The 26,049-nt window shown below is 42.9% G+C and overlaps 1 protein-coding gene across 13 annotated transcripts in view; it reads left to right on the top strand.

Moving 5' to 3' along the window:
* Window positions 1-26,049, top strand: part of MYT1L (myelin transcription factor 1 like) — a 268,531-nt gene that overhangs the window by 22,768 nt on the left and 219,714 nt on the right. For all 13 annotated transcript variants that reach the window (XR_014796441.1, XM_084900059.1, XM_084900067.1 and 10 more), the window contains exon 2: window positions 17,153-17,244. The gene's annotated coding sequence lies outside the window, so the exon portion shown is untranslated. The remainder of the gene's footprint in view (window positions 1-17,152; window positions 17,245-26,049) is intronic.

Genomic DNA, 26,049 nt, shown 5'->3' with positions numbered 1-26,049 from the left:
GACTATGTCTGGGCTGGGACCCTGGCGTGCCTTGGTGTGAGAGGTCTCCTCTGTGGGACAGTGCTTGGGAGAATTCTTGACGGGGTATCTTACCCCATACCTAGTTCTCCTGAGAAGTAAAGTGGTAAATATCCCTTTCAGTGGTGAAGGGGTTTATTACTCATGCAGCCTGAACTTCGCTCATTTTCAGACAAGCTGGCTTTTGGTTTGGTTTGGTTTTTACAGTATCCTCCTGGTGTCCAGAGGAGTAACTTGTTCTCAACATGGAATCCTGCAGTATGCATGCGCGTCTCCAGTGAGGCTGGTTGAGAACTGATCCAACACTGTCCATGTAGCACCCACATGCATTCTTTCAGCTGAAAAAAAATCCATGGGCCCGGTGACCCACTGCTCAAGGGTAGGGTCCTTCATCCGCACCCAGCCTGACTGAAGGTGGTGATATTCCTTAAGAAACAGTAGCATTTGACTTGCAAGTTGTTTTTTGTGTTTTTAAAAAATATATTTTATTGATTTTGTACAGAGAGGAAGGGAGAGAGATAGTTAGAAACATCGATGAGAGAGAGTCATTGATCAGCTGCCTCTTGCACACCCCCTACTGGGGATGTGCCCGCAACCAAGGTACATGCCCTTGACCGGAATCGAACCCGGGACCTTTCAGTCCCCAAGCTGACGCTCTAACCATTGAGCAAAACCGGTTTCAGCTGACTTGCAAGTTTTGACTACATTGCACCTTACCACATTTTGGTAAACAAGTCAGCGGATTGGGATCTACTGAGCTCCCCATCCGGGTGGTGTCTTGAGGAGGTGAAAGAACCTACAGGACATAGTAAGTGCCAAGCGTAGGTGCCCCAGGAGAACACAGTTACCGGGTTCATGGGCAAGTGCGGACCACGCAATCAGACTGTTGCCGTTCCAGCTTTAGCTTGCCTACTTTTGTGACAAATCACATTGTATTTGACATTATATCTTCATCTTTAAAGCCTAGCACATCATGTTGACATCATGTTTATCAAGGTTATTGGAAGGATAAAAAAATAAGATAATTTTGTGAAATGTGAAAGGGGTTTCACAAACTCTATGACTAGGATGATGACTATTCTCTTTTCTTTTAAAAAAAAAATCGTATTTAACTTAGAATTAAGGATTGAACCCAATTGCTCACTCTCTGGCAAATAGTAGATGCTGAGTAAATGCAAGGTGAATAATTTATGGAATGAATAAAAATAAAGACAGTGCTTATGCAGGAGGTACTCAATGCTAATTATGACTTAGGGATGCTCATGGACACTCCCAAAGTCAGAAGAGTTTTTGCACCAAAATAAAAATCTGATTCTTTAAAGTGCCCATGGGTTCCTCTCTCAAGGACTTTGTTCAAGCATCAAATCATGATTGCATATCACCACATCTGTCTATAATCTAATTAATAATTTTGGTTTTAGCAAAGTTTTCGATGAGACAAAGGAGCCCATTGAAATGCTTTAAGAGTCGCAGTGTTTGATCAGGTTTCTACTCTGTGTTCAGTCCCGGCTGTCTGAGCACAGAGCTGTCTATCTTCCCAGGGAGGGAAGAGCCCATTGTTCATTGTGAGCAGACATCAGCTACAGGCATATGCATAAATCAGCATGTTTAGTGGCAGCACAGTCACTGCAATTTGACATCTCAGTCAAGTTTGTCTTGAAGTCTGGCAAAAATAGAAGTGGAGCACCCCTCCTCCTCCCCATTTCAAAGGAAAAGTGGCCCCGTGTTTCCAAAGCTCACCTTCTCTGGATGAACAAGCCCACAGAAGGAGCGAAGCAAGACTGCTTCTGTGGGTTTGTTTTTATCAATTGGTGGAAAACGTTCTGAATATTTAGACAACACCTACTGACTAATAAGTTCCGTAGTCACTCATTTACCCAGTCTACTAAAATTTCAACCTCGTCTGATTCCTGTGTGCAGAATTCATTTCTGCTTCAATATTCTAGCATGCTTTATATTTGTGAAAATTATGGGATAGCCATTTAGTTCTCCCGATGTTTGTGTGTGCGTTTTCCGTAATGCTTGTGAAATGTGCTTATGTTAATGTCCTTTAAAGGCAGTTGATGGAAGTAGTATTAGCCCATTATGAATGTAATTTTTGGAGTAGACAGAGGGCCATTTGTAAGCCTGACGTGGCTCACATTTATTTTCCTATCAACAGGACAAAGCTCACACTGTCACCTGATATACATTTACAATGCTTTGTTCGATCATGTTTACATGAACTAAGCATTTGGGCGTAAGTGGTGGCTCTCCCTGAGGTTTCCATAGCTAACCAACCAAAGGAGCAGTCACCATGGCTGTCTTCACCAGCGCCTCCATTTTTGTTTTATTCTCCGCTATCACAAAGGGTTGGGAACAGTGCCCAGCACAGAGTAGGGCTCAAATGTGTAAGTTGGATATTTGCTAATAAAGTGGCAAAGAATATACTTATCTGCCTACTAGTACATATGTGAAATGGGGCATCTTAGAATTTAAAGTTTTCAACATGTCTGTTTGAAATAAGGTTTTCTGATATACAGAGGAAATGAGACAAAGAGACAGGAGAAAAGACAGACATAGGAAACAGAAAAGGCAGAAAGGCAAGCAAGAGGGGCTGCGCAGAGGGTAGAGGTCACAAACACGGAGCTGCAAATGCCAGCGGTGACACAAATGCCTTCCAACGTGGCCCTCAACTGACTGGGAGGAGAATGAGCACGTGGTCCAGCCCTGCGGCCGTGGCCGGAGGCTCTTCCAGGACAGTGCGGTCAGCGGGCGTCCTGGGGAACCAGAGCGTGACCGGCCGGTGCTCACGGAGCAGAAGGCCTGGCCTGGCTCCTGGCCCTTGCTCTGGTTACTATAAGATCCACGGACAGGCGGCTGCTCTAGGCTGTGTGGGGAGGAAAATGAAACTCACAGGAAGTCAGCTGTCTGCGAGAGCTCCGAGAATAACTGCACACGTGTGAGAAGGCTCAGCTCCCTCCTCGCCTCCAGCAGCACTCAGACAACTCAGGACGTGCATTTGACAAAATTCCCCTAAACCTTCGTCTTGCTGAGGAAAGAATAGTTTGCTGTTATTTGGAAGATGTGCTTGGCTGATGGTATAGTGTTCCACCTGCTTGCAGGCGACTGTGTAAATCCTTCGGGGACTTCACACCCTGGCTGAGGGGTGGTTTTGCCAGGAGTGGTGTATGGACAATCGCCTATTACTTGCAACTGATTTCTCAAGCATGAGAGCGACTGTTAGAAGGATTTCTCACACGGCTTTAGTGATTCCTTATGAAACAAAGAAATTAGGGATGTCAAATGTTCTATAATAAATAACAGGAATTCACAGGCAATCAGCAGTTAAATACTTTTATGCACACATACACAAATAATTGTGTGCATTTTATATATATTTATTTGACTGTTTGAAACATGCCATATCAATTTTACTCCCAGTGATTTGCAAATGGTTGATGTACACAAAGAAGGAACATTTCCATTAAAGAATTGGAATTTCCGAGTTTATTTAAGCCCCTTTCATGTTGCCCCAACAGGAGAGTATGCAGCGTTTCACAATAATGCTTGGACCTCAGACCTCAGGCCAAGTTAGTCCTGATCTCGGGCCAGGTTAGCCCTAACCTCAGCCCAGGTTAGCCCTGACCTCAGCCCAAGTTAGCCCTGACCTTAGGCAGGTTAACCCTGACCTCAGCCCAGGTTAGCCCTGACCTCAGGCAGGTTAGCCCTGACCTCAGCCCAGGTTAGCCCTGACCTCAGGCAGGTTAGCCCTGACCTCAGCCCAGGTTAGCCCTGACCTCAGCCCAGGTTAGTCCTGACCTCAGCCCAAGTTTGCCCTGACCTCAGGCAGGTTAACCCTGACCTCAGGCAGGTTGGCCCTGACCTCAGGCACGTTTAGCCTCGACCTCAAGCAGGTTAAACCACTTCGGCTTCCCTCCAAAGTCACGGACACACCAAACAGTACTGATTTCTTCCCTTTGCTTAAAATTAAAAAAAATACACTGCCTCAGCAAGCTGGTGAGAGTTGAGTAGAGCCAAACTAAGATCTAGGAATCTGATGAGGGAAAGTGGTGAGGATGTGGCGAGAGGCTGTGATGGGATCGGCTGTTTACAAAACCTCTTCAATGAGCCTATCTATATAGTCTATGTGTGAGGGAGACTCCACCGGTTTTGAACGGGTAGATGAGTCAGCATTCAACAAAGCTAAAGAGAAGCAGATAATAAACTCCTCAGATACCTGAAGTTTCCACTTTCATTGATAATTATGCTTCCCTTTGAAAGAAATACAGTCGGCAGCACCGTGTTTACTTAATTTGCATGGAGAAATGCAGTGGCTGCAGCAGGCAGTTTTCCTGGGTCCTCAATGCAGACCCAGGGCTGCCTCCTCCCTCCCACACCTGACACTGAAGCTCTGAGCCGATTGGTGGACGCGCATGCTTCCAGATTGCAGACACAGACACCTTCCCCGAGGCCAGCTCCGATTCAGGAGTCCTGCCTGCCAACCCCATAGGCATGGCCCGAGATCTCCTCCTGTCCTGACAAGGGTGACACATGGGCAGATGCACTGTGGGGAGATTATGGCCATATCTGTCACCTGATGGAGCCATGATTTCCATATGTCATCCTTGGCGGCTCTGCCTCAGGAAGAGGTGCTGTGTCAGGTGCCCACAGAAGAACCTTTGGGGTCTGGAACAAGCCACACCCCTTTTTAATCAAGACAGAGCTATCCCGGCCAGAGTAAGAAGTCTTTCCATAGCCCTGCACAGGTGCACAGCATGAACTAACTTCATTGGTCAGCGAAGCCACACATGACATAATGTATATTGTGATTCTGTGTTAAGATTTTAGAACAATAACAATAAAATAACTGATGATAGCACTCTCCTAAACAGCCCCATTTTCCCAAACACCCACTGCCTTCCTCTACCCTTCCCAGTACTGAGACTTTAACATTGATAACGGAATATAAGGAATTCATTTTTGAAACACAGAGTATTTATCACATTAAGGATTTTTTTTTTTTAAGGAAAGCCTTTAATTTTAAAGTTTACAAAATCTTGTACTATTATATATTTTTTCTTCTTCATTGCAGCTAGCAAATCACTGCAAAGGAATTCTTAAAATTAAATCACATCTACTGATGAGGATTTTCATGGTAAATCCCACTCCAGAAGGCATGTTTCTACTTAAGCTGCATTGCATTATCTCACAACTGAGTGTTTATTACATAGGTTTTCACTGGTTTCCTGTGTGTGTGTGTGTGTGTGTGTGTGTGTGTGTGCACTTCTATTTTGTCTCTTCAAAAAGAGCTAAGATCTTTGAGGAAAAGATATCAATTCTCCCAGCATGTCCCATTGCATTTGGTTGTCAGTAGGCACATAATAGTTACCAAAAATGTGTGCATGCCAGCTGGTTCAGAAGTCGAGTGTGCCGGTTTATACTTCCATCCAGAATTAAAAGCTAGCTGGGCCTAATCAAAGATAAATCTGGTCCTCACAGCTCATAATTACTAATTACTAGGATAGTTGGGGACTAAATATGGTAAGAATATTTTATGAGTATTTGCTTACTTTAGTTTCCTTCCAGAGTCACCCAGCCAGCCTATGCAAGCTTCCTTCTCAGGTCCTCACTTCCAAATTGGAAGGTCATGTGAACATGGATGCTGATGTGAATGTGCGAAAGAACAAAGCACACTGGAATGCTTAATGCCTTTTGTGGGGGTAGTAGAATAGGTTTTGCTTTTTAAAATTATTATTGTGATAAGAACACTTAATATGAGAATAACCTCTTTAATTTTCCAGTGCACAGCAGAGTATTGTTAACTAGGAGAACGATGTTGTACAGTACATCTCCAGAACGTAGGCATCTTGCAAAACTGAACTGTGCACAGCGCTCACCTCACCCTCGTCCCTGGCACCACCATTCTTTTGCTCTTAAGGGTTTGACTCTTATAGATGTTGCATCTAAGTGCAATCATGCACTGTTTGTCTTTCTTTGTCTGGCTTATTCCACCTAGCCGCATTGTCATTAATGGCAGGATTTTCTTCCTTTTTTAAGTCCGAGTAATATTCCTTTGGTTATGCATATCACATTTCTTTATCCATTCATCCGTCCATGCACACTTATAGTTCCCATATTGTGGCTGTTGTAATGCTGTAATGAACATAGTAGTGCAGGTATCTCTTTAGCTCATGATTTCAATTCTTTTGTATAGACACCCAGAAGTGAAATTGCAGGATCACATGACAATTCTATTTTTAATGTTTGAGGACTCACTATACCAGAGGTCTGCAACCTTTAAGACATAAAGAGCCACTTGGACCCGTTTCCGAGGGAAAAAAAACACCTGGGAGCAGCAAAACCATTGCGACATTTAAAACAAATATAACACTGCATATATTGTTTCTTACTTTAATGCTATACACCGGATCGTGCAGTTAGTTGTCAATCTGAAGAAAAAATGGACTTTTTCACTTAACAATGTAAAATATATTTTTGCAAATTAATAGCTAATTAAAATATTTAATTTACCTAGTTAATGGGATTTTTGCTCCTGAATCTCAGTGCACAGTGTCAGCACATCAGGGCTGTAAGACGTTACCTTCATTTTCACACAGGCTTGCAAGTTGTTGGAGCCGCGGTAAAGCTTCAAAAGAGCCGCATGCGGCTCTGGAGCCGTAGGTTGCCGACACCTGCACTATACCATCGTCCACAGCAACAACACAAATTTATAATCACATCAACAGTGTACTATAGTTCTCTTTTCTCACCAATACTTGTTTGTGGGCTTATTGATGATAGTCATTCTGATAAGTGTGAGGTGGTATCTCATTGTGGTTTTAATTTGCATTTCTCTGATGATTAGTGCTGTTTGGACATCTTTTCACATACCTGTCAGCCATTTATTAGTCTTCTTTGGAGAAATGTCTATTCAAGTACTTTGTCAAGTTTTTAATTGTTATTTGTGTGTGTTTTTATTTTTGCTCTTGAGTTGTAGGAATTCCTCATATATTTTAAATATTAAAGCCAGATAAGATATGCGCTTCCAAATATTTTCTCCCATTCCACAGGTTGCCTTTGCATTATGTTTCCTTTGATGTGTAAAAGTTTTTAGTTTGATGTAGCCCCATTTGTCCATTTTTGCTTTTGTTGTTTAATATTGTTAAAATGTTCACACCACACAAAGCGACCTGAAGATTCAATGTAATCTCTATCAAAATCCCAATGGCATCTTTCACAATAATAGAACACACAATCCTAAAATTCACATGGAACCAGAAAATACCCTAGAGAGCCAGAGCGATCTTGAGAAAGAACATCACACTTCCTGGTTTAAAAATATATTCCGAAGCTATAGGGATCAAAACAGTATAGTACTGGCATAGCCTGATATCTAGAGCAGTGGCACAGAACAGAGTCCAGGAAAAATTCAGGCATATACTATCAATTGATTTCTGACAAGGATGACAAGCATACTCCATGGGGAAAAGACAGTTTTTTCAATAAGCAGTGTTGGGAAAATTGGATATTCATATGCAAAAGAATGAAATTAGAACCTTCTATTATATATGAAATCATCTCAAAATGAATTAGACTTAAATGTAAGACGTGAAATTAAAACTTTTGGAAGAAAAATAGGTGAAAAGCTCTATGACACTGGTTCTGGTCATGATTTCTCAGAATAGCTCTGTTTTACTCAAATTTAGGGCTTATTTTATTTATTTATTTTTTTACCTTAGATGACTTGTGTTTTTCTGGCTCCTTTCCTTGCTGGGAAAGTGCTCATATGGTAATAGGGAGGAGGAGGAGGACAATGTTTCATTCTGTATGAAAGGATGCATTTGTTTTTCTCAAAAAATTCTGAAACCCTCCCTGGAGCTAATGCCTTTATGCACACTGAGTGGGGCCTGTGGCTGCTGGCGTGGTGGGAGGGGAGAGCGGAGATGTGAAAGTGCCTGAATGCTATGAATTTTAAAACCCGTCTCTGGGGGGAAATTAACAGGAATGTCAGGGCCCATCTGCGGAAAAGCATGCACTTGGTGGGAGCCTTTTTCATTGATAATGGACTGGTGGGTTCCTGTCCAAAGCCCGATGCCAGGCGACCACACGCTGTGGTGTGTCTGGGACAGGCCAGGTTTACGCCTGACGTCTAGGTGCCCTATGCTGTTCAATGTTTGCCCCAAACAAGGTGCCCCAGTCATGTCACCCTATAGTTAGGGCGTCCAAATGCAAATGTCAAGATGCTTCTACTTTGAGCCCAGCAGGAAAAGTGACTCAGGAGACGTTTCTAGGACACCAGGGCTTTTGTTGTACTTCCCCTAGATGCCTGTGGAAGCAGAGACACAGAGAAAACCTGCAAAAGTATTGTGCCTTGGATATGGCTGTGCACACTGTGCCTCGCTGGACATGCAGGGAAGCGGAGGGTTTGCATTATTCCTGGTCTGCCCTGAAAGTGTCCACATTGCTCATGGTTCCAACTGGCCCTAAAGGGTCCTCCATATTGGTGGGGGCAAGGCTGAGCAGGGGTCCTGGCTCCCCCGATGCTGGCTGCCCCCACATAAGCAAGGGCAGTTGTTTTCCTTTGCGGCAGGCTGTCGGTTGAGCTTGGGGGAGCCTCCGGTGGGGTTAGAAACCCCAGCACACACTGGGTTAGGCATGACACTACTAATGAAACATTGTCCTCCTTAATGACCTGCCCCTGAGAGATAAGCTTGTTCCTGAGGCCAGCCATGGGCTTCCTTCCACAGCCCAAAACACCAAGCCGAGCCGTGAGCCCAGCAGAGATAGCACATGCCTTGCACAGCAGCGTTTGCCTCTGTGCTTGTGTCCCTGCTGATCTCCTTACCTTGACATTGTCGGGTCCTCAAGCCTCTTTTTCACGCCCATCTCCCTGTCCTTTTCTCCTGGTGATGTTAGACAGCATATCTAGAAAAAAAAATGAAATTTCTGGATCAATTCTGAAATACTGACAAAAAAAATCACGTTCCATCAAAAAAAGCATCCAATATTAATAAAAAAAATCTTCCATTTCTTAAACAAAGGGGGACAACACTTGAAATGGAAATGTGTCATGAATCATGTCCTTTCTCTTTTTTTTTTTTTTTTTAAAAAAAATCACCTAGATGGGAATAGTCAGTTTACTAAACAAAGCAAGATTCTTTTAAAATATACTTTTATTCATTTCAAAGAGGAAAAGAGAGACAGAAACATCAATGATGAGAATCACTGATTGGCTGCCTCCTGCACGCCCCCTCCTGGGGATGGAGCCTGAAACCCAGGCATGTGCCTTTGACTGGAATTGAACCCAGGACCCTTCAGTCTAGCAGTCACCAACCATTTGGACCTCACAGGTGACCGCTGCTTCAGTCCACTGAGCCAAACCAGTAGAGCCAGGATAAGCACTCTTTATTGCAGAACTAGTGACTCGGGACATGATATTCATCGTGCACATTAAAAGGGGATTAATGAGAGAAAATAATTTAATATTGATATTTACCCTTTCTCTATAACAGAAGTGTCAGAGATGAAAGAAAATTAGTAAAATGTATACGAAATCATTCCTCCTGTCAGAGTCGGGCTCACCACAGGACCCAAAGTCCCTGCCCACGAACATGCACCTCAAAATAGAGTGAGACCCAAACCTGTCTGCCTCCTCCTCCCCAGTGGGCTATTTCCAGACCCGGCCAGTCCCACCCTTGTCAAGCCTTGGCAGGCAGAGGGTATAGCCTCAGGTCCCCCGGCCTGGCGCCAGTACTGGGGTGTGGCCTGAGGTCCCCCAACCCAGACCAGGGTGGGAGCACGTCTTGAGGTACTCCCCTGTCAATCCCCGCTGGGTGGGGGGCATGGCCTAAGGTCCCCTGTCAAGCTCTGTAGTTGGGGGATGTGGCCTGAGGTCCCCTGTCAAGCCTCATAGGGGCTGGGGAGGGCATAGCCTCAGGTCCCTGCTGATGGCTCGTTAAGGCTTCTTACGGGAACTTGGCCTCAGCTGTGGGTGCAGCCATCTTTGTGACTGAATGATGGTCAATTAGCATATCCCCTCTTTATTAGATAGGATTAGTCTCTTCTGCTGAATAACTTTTTCTTTCATTTGCTTTAAAAGCCACTGTTTCCTCTTGTCTCTCAAATAGCTTTTGTTTTGGGAGCAGTGACAGGTCTCTTACTTTCATTTCAGGTGATTTTTATATCAAAGTTTCTTAATCACTCAAGGTTCCTTTTGACTGATTCTGGCTTGGTTATACTCCATGGGGAAAAGACAGTGCTTATAAGCACCTTCTAGAAACACAGAATAAAATGTTCTACATTTATCATAGTTTTTAAAATGTAACACTCCTCTTGGATTCCTTGATTCTAATATATTTGGGTTGTCATGCTTTTCAAATAAAGTGATATTGAGGACAGAAAGTTTGTTTTTGTCTCTGTCTCTCTCTCCTGCTCCTTCTCTCTGGCAACATCCACATTTGGCTGACTTTCCCTCCCCCATAATGCAAGGCGTCCATGTTCTGGGTAAGCTGGATGCAGTGACTGGACAGCAGAAGGAACTATCTGATGTTTGTGTTCTTATTCTACACATAATTTACCAAGTGGATGATACACAACAGGTAAAACTGTTCTCAGGATATATTCGTGTTCAACATGGACTGCCATCGTCCTGGTGTCCACTGTGTCGTGATTCAAATTCCTTCCACCGACTTACCTTCTCATCTGACTCATCCTCAGGCTTCAGAGCTCTGGGCCTGACTCCTCCCCCGTCTACAGTGTCTCTTTTCTGGGTTTCGTATGTATCTACTCCAAAGACCGAACAGTGGTTCTCACCTTTTCCAACGCCAAATTATTTTCGTTGCTACTTCATGACTGTAGTTTTGCTAACGTTAGGAATCGTCATGTAAGTGTTTTCCGATGGTCTTAGGCGGCCCTGCGAGTGGTTCTTGCGACCCACAGGTTGAGAACGCTGCTGGAGAGCTTCGTCCACATCCGGCCCGTGGCTTCCTGCTCAGGGCTCAGGCCACAGGAAGTAGGTGCCATGCACCGGAAGTGCAGGCGGCGCCTCAGGAGGACGGGAGGGACTCGAAGTGGGAGGCTGGCCACGCTGAGGAGGCCGAGGCCCGCCTGTCCGTGTCCCCGGCTCCCGTACTGATGGGCCCGGGAGGAGGCGGGCCCTCCGCGGGCGCCGGGCTGTGTCTCTGCTGTCGGTGGCGGCTAGACGACGCCCGGGGGGCCTGGGCCGCCTGGGGCCTGAGGGCGGGTCTTCGACTTCGCACCCTCGGGCCTCCTCCTTCCGGCCGCTGCCGCCCGCCTTCCGGTTGCGGTTGCGGAGACCAGGCCTTCGAGGGCGGACCCGCCAGGTACCGTCCTCCCCGCGCCTTCCTGTAGCTGCGGGCGAAGGCCGGCGCCCCTGCGGCTTGGTGTCCCTGAGGCCGGGCCCACGCCCGCCGGCGGCCCCCTTGGTCTCCGGGAAGGGGTGTCCCAGCCGGAGGAGCAGGAACGGGCAGCTTCCCTGCCGTCCTGCGCGCTCTGCGGGGCCCCACCCGAGGGGAGGGACACACACCTGAGGGGGATACACCCGAGGGGAGGGACACACACCGGACACCTTAGGGGGGACACAATCCGGGGGCACGCACGGGGAGGCGGACACTGAGGAGGGACACACACCTGAGGGGGGGACACACACCTTAAGGGGGACACAATCCGGGGGCACACACGGGGAGGCGGACACCTGAGGGGGGACACACACCTGAGGGGGGACACAATCCGGAAGCACACACGGGGAGGCGGACACTGAGGAGGGACACACACCTGAGGGAGACGCACCCCTGGGTCCTTGAGGGCAGGACGACCAGGGCTCCTCCCGCAGGGTCCTGCGGTGTCAGGCCTCCCCCGCCCCCTCGGCTCTCTCAGCAGCGCCCGTTTTCAGGGTTCAGGAGGTTCCCCGGGAAAGGCTGGGAGACTGCTCACAGAAACACTGGGAAGTGGAAGACACCGGTGACAGAGGCAGGGTCCCCCCAAACCCGCGTGTGGAATCCTGGCCCAGGGGACCCTGTCCCCGCGGAGTCCAGGTGTGGGCCTCAGGGAGTGGGCCGCCCGCCTCCGACTGAACGCACCTCCCTTCCTGTTCCCTCCTGTTCCCTCAGCGCCGAGCAGCCTGGTCCTGCTCCGCCTCCTCAGCGAGGAGACCCGGCGTAGACACGCTGGGGTGTGCCCTGGGCTCAGGGCTGCCTCTGGCCCTAGATCGCCTGTCACCCCTTCGCTGGGTGGGTGCGTGGCCACCGCGTTAAATCCTCCACGTCTCGGGTTCAGGGCTCTTCGGATTTGAGCGCCAATATGGGAACCCTCGGTCCAGGACACTGTCATCTTACAAGGGTGTCAGCTCCAATCAGAAACCACTGGTTTCATAGTCAGGAAAACCACCTCAGCTTTGTGCGAAAACCCAAGAACATGACCCTTTTCTCTTGTTTTTGATCGTTCTCATTTCTTGTGTTGCTTCTGTGCCTTGTCGATAGTTTTGAGTTTTACTTCTCAGAGTTTTGCTTAAGTAGAAACTGAATTTATGTAGAGCTGTATTTTTTTTAAATCAGGTTTTATCTTATATTTCCATATTGATTTTTATCTTAGCCCTATAAGGTGACTATGGTAGTGTAATCTTATTTTTATTTCACTAATGGAGGAACTAGTTGAATTGTAAAGTTCATTACTGCTAGGAAGTGGCAGAATATCGACTCAAATCTCGTTCTTTAGCTAGATTTTGAGCTTTTTTTTTTTTTTTTTTTTTTTTTTGAGTCAGTGGTTCTAAGCCTTGCTGCATGTTAGGATCACCTGGGAGTTTTTAAAGAAGGTAAAAAGGGGTCAAATATATGGTGATGGAATGAGACTAGACTTTGGGTGATGAGCACACAATAGAGTATACAGATTTTGATTTATATAAAGTTGTACACCTGAAATTTATATGTCTTCCACCAATGTTATCCCAATAAATTTAATTTACAAAAGAAGAAATACCGATGCCTTCCTGGGTTTTACTTCTGGACAATTAAATCCCAGTATCTGAAGGTGGACCTCAATGTGTTTTAAAAGCTCCCCAGGAATTCTAATATGCATCCAGGGTTGAGAACTACCCTGTTTTCCTCTCTCTGTCAGAGCATAGCAACTTTTCTTTTTAGTCTTTATTGTTGAAAGTATTACATAACTCTCCCTTTTCCCCTTATTGACCTCTTCCAGCCTGCTCATAGCAACTCTTTTTTTTAAAAAAAATGAAAGCAGATAAAGTAGAAGCCAGGGCTCCAGACCTGCCCAGCTCAATCCTGCCCCAGCTTGCCTCCTGGGCACATGAACATTTGTTCAGTCCAGGGTTGGATGTGATCTGGGGGCACTTGGAGGTAGAGAACATGATTAGATGACAAGTTTTCAAAAGTTCTTCTTTTACTATTGAGGAAATGAGCCCAAGAAAGGGATTCCAGAGTGAGTAGAGAAGCCTTTTTGCTTGTACTGTAATTTGCAATTGGGTGGATTTTATCATGATTCTCATGAGTGATTGTGATGATGTGTTGCCAAGGCTTTGTCAGAACAAAAATACCCAGGCTCCCACTGGAGATCCTAAACCTGACTTGGGGAGATCTTCCCCAGGGAGCAAATTTCCTTTCCATTCCTTCTTTCCTCCACCTCCTGGGACCTACCTCCTGGGATCCTATTGGCACTGGGTTTAGAGTGAGGCTGTGTTTATGACATGACACAGGTGAGCTTGGGGCTTGGGAATTGCTGACTCTGTAGGCAATTAATTGGATCTACATATAAATCTCATTTTTCATCTCAGACAATGCTAAGAAAGTCACATAATTTTTCAGATATCCAATGCTTTAAAATGTCAGTCATCTGCATACTCCATTTGCAGAGGATTTTCAGATTTGAAGATACTTTGTATTTGAAGATTTTTTTTGTATTTTGTATTTGAAGATATTTTGTACTTACCTCTCTTATTCCAACTTTTTCATAAATTACATATGGAAATTAGCTCACTAAATTAAACTAGTCTAGCCTGAAAAAAAGCAAATAGTGCATTTTTTTAGAATTAAGACTATGAGCAACTAACTATACAATGATAATACTTGAAATAGTATAAGCCTAAAAAATATGTATATAAATAGGAGATATAAAGAAATAGACTTTTAGGTTAATATGCAAGAAAAATCCAACCAATCTATCAGCATAAGACAGAATATGCCCTCATTAAGCAGGCAGTGTCATCTACCAGGGTCTCTTTAGTGTTGAGGAACCAAATGGCCATCCTTTTTGATGTTCAGCCTCACTCCTGTCAGTGAAGGATTCTGTTTGCCCAGACAAGTATCCCCGTGGGAACCCTCAGGGAATAAGGAATCTCATCTTACTTTTCTAGTCAAGAGCCATAGACACCCCCATAAAAACAAAAGAATAAGCCTAGAGCTTATATCAAAGGGTAAGAAGTTTTTTAATTATCTTAGGGAAAATAAGTTTTATTATTCACTAATTTTGATTTAAGAAGCTATCTGTTTTAAAATGAGAAATCTAATTTTGGTTTTGAGACAGCTATAGAAGAGGGCAAGTAAATATTTTAGAGAGTTCTGGAAGCCAACTCTTGAGTTCTGCTATCACTCTGCTTAAGTCTCCAGTGTGTTAATTTCCAAAGTTGATGCTGGTTTATAAAATTTTAGTTTCATTGATATCATTATTTCCATGGAAAGTTCATCATTTTTCCTCTGTTTAAAAGTGGTAAAATTGATGGATAAATAACTATGATTTTATTGATTTAAAAGACCATATGAAATAATTGTAAGGTAACTAGAATCTAAATATATATATATATATATATATATATATATATATATATATATATATATATATATATAAAAGCCAAGTGACCAGAACGACTGAAACAACTGGAATGACTGATCGCTATGACATACACTGGGGTCAGCCAACTGGCTCAATGGGGGGTGGTGCCACCCGGCCAACCTCCCATGGCCCCTTCCCCCCAGCCAACCCGGCCCTTGATCGGCCCCTACCCCAATTGGGAGTTCAGCCCCTACCCCAATTGGGAGTTCCACTGGGAGACCAGGAATTTGATCGCCCACTATGATGTGCACTGACCACCAGGGGGTGGCACAGAGCAAAGGAAGGCCCCAGCTGGCAACTGGAAGGCCCTGATTGGCCCTGATTGCTGGCCAGGCCTAGGGACCCTACCTGTGCATTAATTTTGTATACCAGACCTCTAGTTTTAAAATAAAATTTAAAAATTGGGACTGGCCCCTGCTAGTTTAATGTTTCTTTAAATCACTTACTTTTGAGCATCTGTACAGGTTGTAAACCTAGTACTTTGCATTACAACCAGGATGAAAATGAAAGGAATGGCAATTTTAGAAGAAATAGTGTGTACCCAATTATATATACATGCATACAAATCTACATGCACAACTAACTTTTCTACTTGATTACATGAGCATTAATTCTATTTGTTTGCCATAAACTTCTTTTTCAGTGAGTGGACAATAGATCTCAGCAGAGTTGTTTTTGATACCAAGTCTGTTCTTCTGATTAGCCCTTCCATCCCTGCCCTCACTATCTATGCATTCCTCTCTCCATTTTGCAGATAATCATTCAGAGGAGGGAGAAGAAGCAAGGCTGTAGGTGTCTTGTGTAGTTGTCTGCACCAAGCACTGAACCACTTTGTTTGCTGTGTCTGTGTCACCATGTGCAGGCAACCATTTGGGTCACTTAAAACCATTAAAACCTTTATTCTGACTTATAATAGGCAAGATAACTCTAACCCAAGTAGAAACTAGATTTACTGTTATTTTCTGTTATAAGTAAGATTCCTAAGGCCTGAAATTCTCAGAAGTATCTTCTAATCAGTTCTTTGTTTTATTTCCCCCATTTATTAGAAATCATCAGAAAGTTGATATCTCCATTACTTCTTTTAAAAGTGTACACATATTTGATTAGATTTTGAATGATCTAAGATGGTCTCCACATTTTAATAATGATTATATTGTCCTGGAAGAGTCATCGACTCTATCTACAAAAAGTCTATTTCTGTGTGTGAACCAGAGCACGTCCACAAATGTTAGGTATTTTCTTCAAAAATAATGAGGAATCCCTGGAGGGTCTGAGAAAAATAGAGACATAGAAGGAATCAGAAAGAACTGGTCTGAGTACTGTCAACCTTGTTCTAGCTGCATCTCAGCGAGCTACCTCACATCTTGAGCTGATACAACATTTATATTTCCTGTCTTTGAGGATTAAGTGAGGTCATGGGCCCTCAGTATCTAATAGAGTCTGGCTTCTCAGTTAGACATTCAGTAATGGTAGTTATTGTTTGTGCTGTTGTTCTTAATAGGAAGATTCTTGCTTTTCTCACTATCATCACACACAGTAGGAAGTGTGACTCTGGGCAGGCTGTGAAGACCTAGAGAGAGAGGGCATTCCAGGTAGAAGTAAGGAATATATGCAAAGTGGAAGGCATAGAATTTCATGTTTCATTTTTCTTCCCACAGAATTGCTAAAATTAGAATGAATATGGTTGGTGGTTAGAAAAAGTTGAACTTGTATTCCAAAGGAATTCTTTTCTTCAGTTACCCCAGCTTCCCCTGTAAACCTAGAAAACAGAAAATATCAGAAACGTCTTTCTTCCTCTTTCCATCTTTCTTTCTTAGTACTGACATGGCCTTAGGTAGGCAGTCTGATTTGAGACCCATATTTGACTCTGCAGGCACAGCCATGTTTCATTCTGGAGTGCTCGCCTGTAGTCCAGAACCTTCTATTCACATCAGTGATTACAACCTGACAAGCAGGCAGTGTCCTGGGCATTTGAGCTCACTCTGACTCATCTCCCTTTGTTGGTGGTCTTTGTATGCCAGGGTCCTAGGGACTTACTCAAGTTTCACACACTTGACCTTGCTCTGTAATTTTATTAAAGAACAGACTTATTTCAAAAGCACTACAGCTCTGAGGAGACGACAGGATGTGTAGCTCCAGACTGTTCCTCAGCTGAAGTGCAGTGAGTGCAGAGCCCTAATACACAGCCTTCCCTGGCTTAAGGAGAAGAGCTCCCACGCCAGGAAACTGTCCGTTTCCATGAAGTCAGAGGAATGTTCTCAGGCCCACTAACCACGTTTTCTCTCTCTTGCAGGGAAGCTCCCTTGGAGGCCGTGGCTGAGGTGTGTGCAGATGCCGCCTGGACATATCTGATCCACGTTAACATTTGAGGAGACACAGAATGCGGTATGTTCATGCAGATGGGGCCTTGCACTTACATTAGGATCATAAAGCTTACCTGAAACAAGTAGAACTCAGAATGCTGGATGCCTGATGTTGAATTAGGCCACTTGAGAAAGGGTACTTTCCTACCCATATTTCTTGTGTTTGATATTTACATGCTTTCAGTTTTACTTTATTGTTCAGTTTATTAAATATGAACATTAAGCTGATACATAAGCTTTGACTTAATCTTATATCTTTACACTAATGAGAACATTATATGTAATCTAAATGTTTCAGAAAACCAAGTCAAGCTGGGGGCCTTACTCCCAAGTTACATTTCTGCACAGTGTTTTCAACTTCTTTTTTTATTTCTGATATTTATATGGCTCCTTGTGAATTTCAGACACTTCCACTCAGATTATTTAATTGGGGCCTCATAAAAACTCTAAAAACTTATTGGTGGGTAGTACCGAAGGAGCCTTTGTGTATACCCCCTGCATCCTGGCATCTCCTTTGTCCATCAGATGGAGCCTGTGATAAACTCAAAGTGTAGAGAGGCAAAGTGACATTTTTTGAAACCTGTTATTCTGTTGTAAAATTCCTCTTTTCTAAAGATTTATTCATAGGCAAATTTTTAATAACATTTAGCATGCATTATGTTTACTTTGAGTCAAGGTCACTTTGTGTGAGTTCGTACTCATTATCTTTTTCAGTCCTTACTGACCCTCAAAAAGGAATTTAAGAAAAAGTAATCTCATAGTATGAGGCTTAAAAGATTAAAATTTTATTTCAATATATATTATAAAGCACCAAGATTTCAGTTCCAAACCTTACACTAGATATTAATTCAGCATATGAAGTACCTACTGTTTAAGCTAGACAATATTGATATGCAGGTGGATTGGACATGGCCCAGGATTTGGAGGTGTTCACCCTTCATCCATGTTATATTTGCTCTCCCTCTTTTTCTTGTTGCCTTCTATTTTTCCAACGCTAATATTTTTTCTAAATAACTCTGCCTTCTCATGATTTGCCTGAAGTAGGACAGCTTCAGTTTATCCTTTTTGCCTCCAGAGTTGTTTCAGGACGAATTTGCTCTAGGATGCACCTGTTTGTCCTTGTGGTGGTCCAGGATGTCCATAAAGCTTTCCTCCAACAACATTGCAAAGGAATCAATATTTTTCCAACAGCTTTCTTCGCTGTCAGATTTTCACATCCATACTTAGTAATTGGAAGGGTGTGGCTGGTCTTGGTCTTGGTCTTTAATGACACATCTGTGCTCTTAGTGATCTTTCTTAGTTGTTTCATTGCTGCCCTTCTGTACACAGGTCAAACTGAAGAGGCAGAGACAGAGTTGAAGTCACCTAATTCTTAGCTGCCCACCTCTGGTATGCTCTGGGGGGCGGGTGGGATGGCACAAAAGACTTTCCTACTCCAAACTCTGAACTGCAAGTAGTTTCTGGAACATTTGGCTATTTTAGAGGTAAATATTTATTAACAGGGCAACTTTGATATGCAAAAATATAGAAACAACAAAAACACAATCCATAAACATTGTGAACTTCACATGAGCATAAATGTTACATGCTTCACTTCTCTAAGAGTGCCTTCTCTTTTAGTTCACATGTGTTTAGTTCATTAATATTGTCTTTTTAAATTTTGTGAACGATTATTTCTTTATTTCCCCCTTTCTTGATATTTATCTTTAGTACTTATTAATTTCTTATTTTTATTTCCCCCTTTCTTGATATTTATCTTTAGTACTTATTAATTTATTAATTTCTTATTTCTTTATTTCCCCCTTTCTTGATATTTATTTTTAGTACTTCTTGTATCTTATCTATTTCAAATTTCATAAAATGTACCACAGCAAAGCTTTTGTTTCATTGACTCTTAATTTGCATTCTTGACTTTTTGCTACATGCTGGTCTCTGCTTCTTTAAACATTGTAAGTACATCCAGTAAACAATAGATGCCTACTTAATCTTCACAGTTTATATTCCCTGATTAGAAGTGAGTGAAAAAAAAAATCAGCGCCTAGAGTCCAGTGTCTGCCAATTTGAGGATATAAATAAACCCTCACAAACAAAGATCAGCCAGAGGGACATACAATGAAGGCTTTTACTCAGCTCAAAACTAACCAGCTAATAAACTTGGAGGTGCAATTAACTGGGCGGGAAAAGCAGCCTGGCCACGGACAAGGGGCCAGTGGAAGTCTGAGGAAGAGGCTTATTGCCTCCCTCCCTCCCTGCCCTGCCCTTCCTTCCCTCCCGCCCTCCACCCTCTCCTTCCACCTCTCCTTTTCTGTCTCTTCTTCTGCTGCTTCTGTGTTCAATGCTCAATCATGACAATAATATGTGAGTTTTGATATGGAAGAGAAATTATTTTCCTCTGCACTCTAGACTGCAGTCCCATTCAGGAATAGTCCTGAAATATAGGAAAAGTAAATACTTTTAGCCCTATAACATTTCAGCTATAGAACAAAGGGAATTTGTCATCTGTGCCCAGACCAGAAACCCTTAGTGGGGACTGTCAAGATATGAAGAAATATTAAATGACTGAGAGGCCTGAAAACAAAGGTGCACTCTGAAGATGGCTTCCTTTATCTTAACAATCATTTTTAAGTGGCTGGGGTCAGAGATGACAGCTGAACTGATCCAGAGCTGTCTCCTTCAGCTGATGCCTAAATCACAGTGATTCCGGGATTGAGGGATAGGCAACTCAGAGTTGGCCTCCAGGGAACTATGTACCTCCCTGAGTGGTGGGCACAGCCCCTAGCCTCCCAAGGCAGTGTAAGGAGTCAACTGTGACAAGAGCAAGCCAGCAGGATAGGTGATGAGATTAGAATGAGAATGGGAGAGATATCCTCTGGCATCAGTAAGGTCTATAAGATGGCGTATGTATTCCTTCTGAATGACCTGGCTCTCTACCTCAAGGTGGCACTTTGTCCCTTAAATTTCCCTCACCATCCTTAAGTATTTTCTTTTACATGAAACTCAGCTATTAAAATACAGTCAGAAAAAACATTTCATCTGACTGAAGGTTGGACCTCATACATCCTATATAATAAAAAGGTAGTATACAAATTGTTCCCTTGGAATTCTTCCGGGAATTTGACCAGGGCCAGGGGAAGGGAGGGAGTACCCGATTGGCAGCTGCTAGGGACCCTACCAGTGCATGAATTTCATGCATTGGGCCTCTAGTTAAAATATAAAGTATTAACCTATTTAACCTATTTAAAGTATGTTCTACATGACATTAAGGAATTATTGCTGATTTTTAAGGTATGTAAATAGTGTCATGGCTCTCTGAAAACAAAGTTCTTATGTAGAGCTGCATACTGAAAGATTTCTAAATAAAATGATATGATTTCTGGACTTACCTTCAAAATAATGTAGAAGTAATTGTTAAATGATAGTATGGCTGAAATTACATTGGCCAAATATAATTAATTGATGGGTAAATGGGATTTGCTATACTCTTCTGTCCACTTTTATATTTGTTTGAAGTTTTTCACATTAGAATGTCTTAATGAATGGGAAGTTGCATAACATAGTAACTGAAGAGACACCTCTAGTCCCAGACTTATTAGAATAATTCAACCGCTTATCTCTGAAAACTGGGATAAAGGTCTCTCTGTGCCTCAGTTTCCTGATCTGTAAATGTGGATGATAAGCCAGGACTCCACAGGGTCCTTGTGGAGATGGCATACGTTGTCATGTGAACCACCAGGAGTACCTCAGGAGTAGCAGAGCCTGGCATACGGTCACTCTCATTAACTTATACAGGTGGAATTTTGCATTTATTCTCCACTTGGAATTTCTTATATTAGCAATTGATTGTAGAAATATCTTTCAATTTGGCATATGAAAGGCATTTTGGAATTAATAGTTACATTTTCTATTTTAAAATAAAAAACAGAATTGATTTAATAATTACTGATTTCTTGTGACTTGTAACATTGAATATATTTCTAAAGGTATTTAAAGAAATGCTATAAAGTAGACTTTCATAACTTACTACTAGGAATATATTTTACTTTTTTTCTTCAGAACAGTATAGCTTAATAGATTAGACAGATTAGCCACAACACTGACTGTATTTTGGGTATTTAATTGCTTTTATTTCTTTTTCTATTGCAAAGGGTAAATAATTGCACTTTTATATACACACACTTGTTGAATAGCCATTTATATTCTACCCTTATATAATATTTGAGAGTTAGTAACTTTATAATTTTATAACTAATCCTACAGTGTTCTCTTTTTCACATTATTTAAATCCTAATTCATAGCTGTTCTAAGAAAGAAATCAGTATTGGGAATTTGGACAAATGTATTTTCTAAAGAATCCAGTTTTCCTGACAAACAAAATAAAGGTTTTAGAAATATGGAAGTATATAGAACACTGAATACCCATTATTTTCTCAACTCTTGTCATATTTTCTCTATGTGAGATCTGTTTTTTCCTTCCCTCAAATTTTGGATTCCATGTACAACTTGTGGGAATCCAGTCATCATTTCAATTGGTGAAAGATGACTACAGTGGTTTCCACATGGTTTATGAGCAACTGTATTGGAGAGATTGCTGCCACCTAAGGAGGGATAAGGAGATGAGCAAAGACCAAGCATCTGGGAAGTTCATTAAGATGAGATAAAGGCAGACAGAACTGTGAATGCTTGGTGCCAGGAGCCAGTGCTGGAAGAGCTCCCGGGAAGGGGTGTTCATTAGATGGGCAGAGCTGGAAGGGTTTTCTCGAAGGATTAAATAGGCTGGGCGTCTGATATGGAGGGAAGAGATGGTCATAAAGAAGAGATAAAAAAGGAAAAATGCAAAATGGAAATAGTGTCCATTGCATACATCCTTAGAGAGATAAGTTTCAATGATTTGTCAGTCCAAGGTGTTCAGACATAAAATATATATTTTTCCCTATGTCACTGTGGTATGCTTTTGGAGTTCTGTTGGACTATGGTTGTAAGGAGACTTTAATATATATATATATATATATATATATATATATATATATATGCAAAGTGACACTATTAACGACATCCTATACTGCAATTTTATAGCCAGTGTTAATGTTTACTGTGTATTTTAAATACATACTTTTATCACACTAGACCTTTCTTAGACTACTCCCATTAGTCTCAGAAATTACATCAAGCCTAAATCTCCTAGAACATAAACACTCACAATTTAGAATTGCTGAAAGTAAAAGTTAATGGTTTTCACACATTAATAGTGGTTAAAATACTCCCTGCTCTGATTCTCCTAAATTTTTTGGAAGAAAATTCAGTTTGCTTTTAATTAAATTATGAAATTTGAGCACTTTGAATGTACAATATGTTTTCCTCCCTGCCTCCCATTTTCTTTCATGCAAATATATGACATGTGTAGAGTCATTTCTCTATACTCATTTCATGATTACTTAGTATTCCAAGAGGTCTCTAAAATTTTTATTTTAATTTAGAGGCAAAAGGACTGAAATAACAAAAAAGAACACGAATACCAACTTTCACCAAGAAATAATCTCGAGGATGGATGAAAAAGCAGCACTTTTCTATAACTCCCGCACCTCCCGATAGTCACAGAGGTGGTCTTTTTTCCTGTGTTTTTTTCTTGTTAAAACCCAATTCGCTCCTTAATCTTTCAAACTTGCAGCACAGTGGAGTGGAGGGTTTGGTGCTGCCTCTGCTGCAGCTCCTCAGAGCACTGAGCCTGAATGTGCCCTCGCTTTCTCCCGGGGCAGGTCACGGACCAGCAGACACTCTGGGCAGCTCCCCTCTAAAAACTGGTTCTGGGTCTGATGTGCCAGGAGAGGGACTGCGCCTTAGGAGGTCACTTTTAGGGGAATGGAAACTTTTCCAAATGAAAACTTGAGTCTTCTGGCAGGGTACATGTAAATATCTACATAGTAATGTAGCCCCATATTTTATAGGAATATAATAGGAACAGGAGGGTCTATATGGCAGTCAACTTACCATATCTTCTGTTGTTCCAAACACTTTATTGATCAGTTTCCATCTGTGCATGTATTTTAATCCTTACGTGACATCCATCTTCTCACTGTTTGTGTCCTTTCATTTAATATTTAGTTTTTCCCTCAATGACTAAGTATTATCATTTCATTTTACATAATTCCTTTTTTTGCTTGAAAAAAATTAATGATCACATTAACTCCAAGAACAGAGTATAAAATAAAACAATATCATTGCTGTTACAGAAAGTTCATCTTAATGTGTGAATGTTTGGTAGGACAGACAATAAACAAGTAAATATATATGATATTAGATGAGGATAAATCTATGAAGAAAACTGAAGCAGCACAGAGGAAAACTGAGAGTTGGGTCAGGGGAGGCACGGGAGTTTGTCAGGGTCCAGCTGCAGGTGACTCTGGGCCGAGCTTAGAGAGCCGTAAGAGGATGAGCTTCTTGTGGGCAGGAGTGGGCCAGGCACAGAGAGGGGTGTGGCAAAGGCCTCAAGGTGGGGCCATGGCTGCAGGTTCAAGAAAGAGTAAATGGGCCGTAGTGGGAGCAGACCAGTAGGTTGTGTATGTGACAAGAGTGAGGGTTTAGCTTCAATTGTGAGTGTGATGGAAAGGTACTAGAAGCTTCTGGACAGAGGTGATCTAACTGGGTTGGCACTTTAAGAGAATTACTCTAGTTGCAGGTGGGGAAGAGAAGTGAGTGTGGGAAAGGAAGTGAGTATGGAGGCTGTTGCAGTAACATAAGCAAGAGATGATACTAATTCAGACGAGGGTGGTCATGGTGGAGATGGAAGATGCAGTTGGGAGCCAGTGGGATGAAGAGCCAGTAGGATTTGCTGATTGCATGGTCAGGGACTATGAGAAAAAAAAGAGGCTTCAAGGATGACTTCAGAACGTTTGCCTGAGCAGAATGGAGGGCCACTTGCTCAGCTGGAGAGGGAAGGGAAGTCAGGACAGGTGAAGTCCAGATGCCCTCTGTATTGAACGGAGAAACTGAATATGCAGCCCAGTTTGTATTTCAGGGAGACATGGGTTCTAGATGCATGTTTGTAATTATTGAGGCACAGATGGTAGTGAGCTCATAAAGGAGATAACTGAGCTGTAAGACTCTCCAGTCGGGGATTATGAAGTGCAGAAGTTTTCACCAAAAGACCTTGTCAGGCAACGTGGGGATGGAGGAAGACCAACTTCTGACTGCTGCAGGTGGTGGAATAGAGAACACCAAGAACCACCCTGATTAGGTCACGCCCAGGTCATTACCAGCCTTGACCACTGGGTGACTGTAGGGGTCAAGCTGCCTGGCATGAGAAGAGGAGAAAGAGGAGGCGGGTCAGGAGCATGAATTGCCTTCTGTAGGAGCTCTGTTGGTTAAATGGCAGGTAATAGGGACACAGTTGGAGACAGATACAGACTCCAGGGAGGTTTGTTTGCATTGCTTTTTGTCTTAAAGAAGGGAAATAACAGAGCCTCTGAGTATGAAGATGGGAAGGCTGCAGAGTGAGGGAGAGAAAGGAACCCAGCACACAAGCCGAGGAGTGGCCCATTGGGTTCCTCTGCAGGGGAAGGGTTCATTGGCGGTGTCAGGACAGAAGGCAGCTGTAGGGTCCTGGGTGTTCACTGGTCATCAATAGAGAGTAGAATGGAACAGACAGGAGAGCTTTGAGGAGAGAGAATGCAGTAACCTAGCAAGGAGGGATAGAGGTGAGAGACACTGATGGGATGGGAAGGCCATCAGCCTGGCAGTCCCAGGGAAAGGGGCTTGCGATGCATTTGGGAAGAGGAGGAAAGATAAATGGTGATAGCTGGGACCTGAGATGCTAGAAACGGAGACCATAGCAAAAATACAGCTATTGTTATGAAGGAGGTTTCAAGTATGACTGTGGCATTGTGTGACTGAGGAAGGGAGAAGAAGGAGTGCATTAGAGGAGAGGCCTGGAACTCCAGAGGTGGTGACACAGACATGGGGTGGGAGGCGGGGGGAGGAGGAATAGGTGGCCCAGAGCCTAACAATGCCTGCAAGAAAGGAGTCTGTGAGGAGACTGAGCCTGATGGAACGGGTGCCAAAGGAGTTGGGTTTTATTTATCTAAGGATGAGATGCAAAGGTCTGGAAGCAGCAGACACACGCATGCACATGCACATGGAGGCACAGGCTCTGTAAGCAAGATAGCCACCCAAATGGCTGCACTTCTGCATCATTCTCATGAAAGCAGGAAGGGAGAAGGGCTGTGGGATTCTTGGCATTGGTTAGGAATTTGTGTATTCTAGGAGACATAATAAAGTTAACAAAATGACCAGGAAGGGAAGAAAGATGGAATGGGCCAATTTTCAGCTGATTTTAAAAAGACAAACATTCTTATTAACATGCCATGCAGTGCTGTGTAGTGCACTCTGTTCTGTCTCTGCACCCTTTGAACTGGCCCGTGGGCACACGGCCTTGTGTCCTGGCTGAAGTGACCAAGAGCTCCAGAGCAACCTGGGGCCATGCTGTATTTTCTTTATAAGCTGCTTTGCTTGATTGCCTATTGTTTGTAATGTCATGCTAGTGCTATACTTAAAGAATGCTTGCATGCACCAATTAGGGAGATTGGTTGCAATTTTTTCTCTGCCATTTGTCACCTTTTTGACCTCAGTGTGACTGATCTATAATTAACTAGATGATTAAATGACAAGTCTTTCCTTTCCCTTCCTTTTCATTCCATTCTATGTCAGGCACACGGTAGGACTCAAAAAATGTATTTTCAAATGGAATAAATAGCTGTATATGAATATATAAGTACAGAAAGCTCTCCATTTGTTTCCATCTGTACACACACAGATTTCCCACAGGTGTGTAGAT

Source organism: Pipistrellus hanaki (genome assembly GCF_964339955.1).
Source record: "Pipistrellus hanaki genome assembly, chromosome: 12".
NCBI lineage: Eukaryota > Metazoa > Chordata > Mammalia > Chiroptera > Vespertilionidae > Pipistrellus > Pipistrellus hanaki.
Note: the sequence above shows the minus strand (reverse complement) of the source record. Positions and strands in the feature narration are given on the sequence as shown.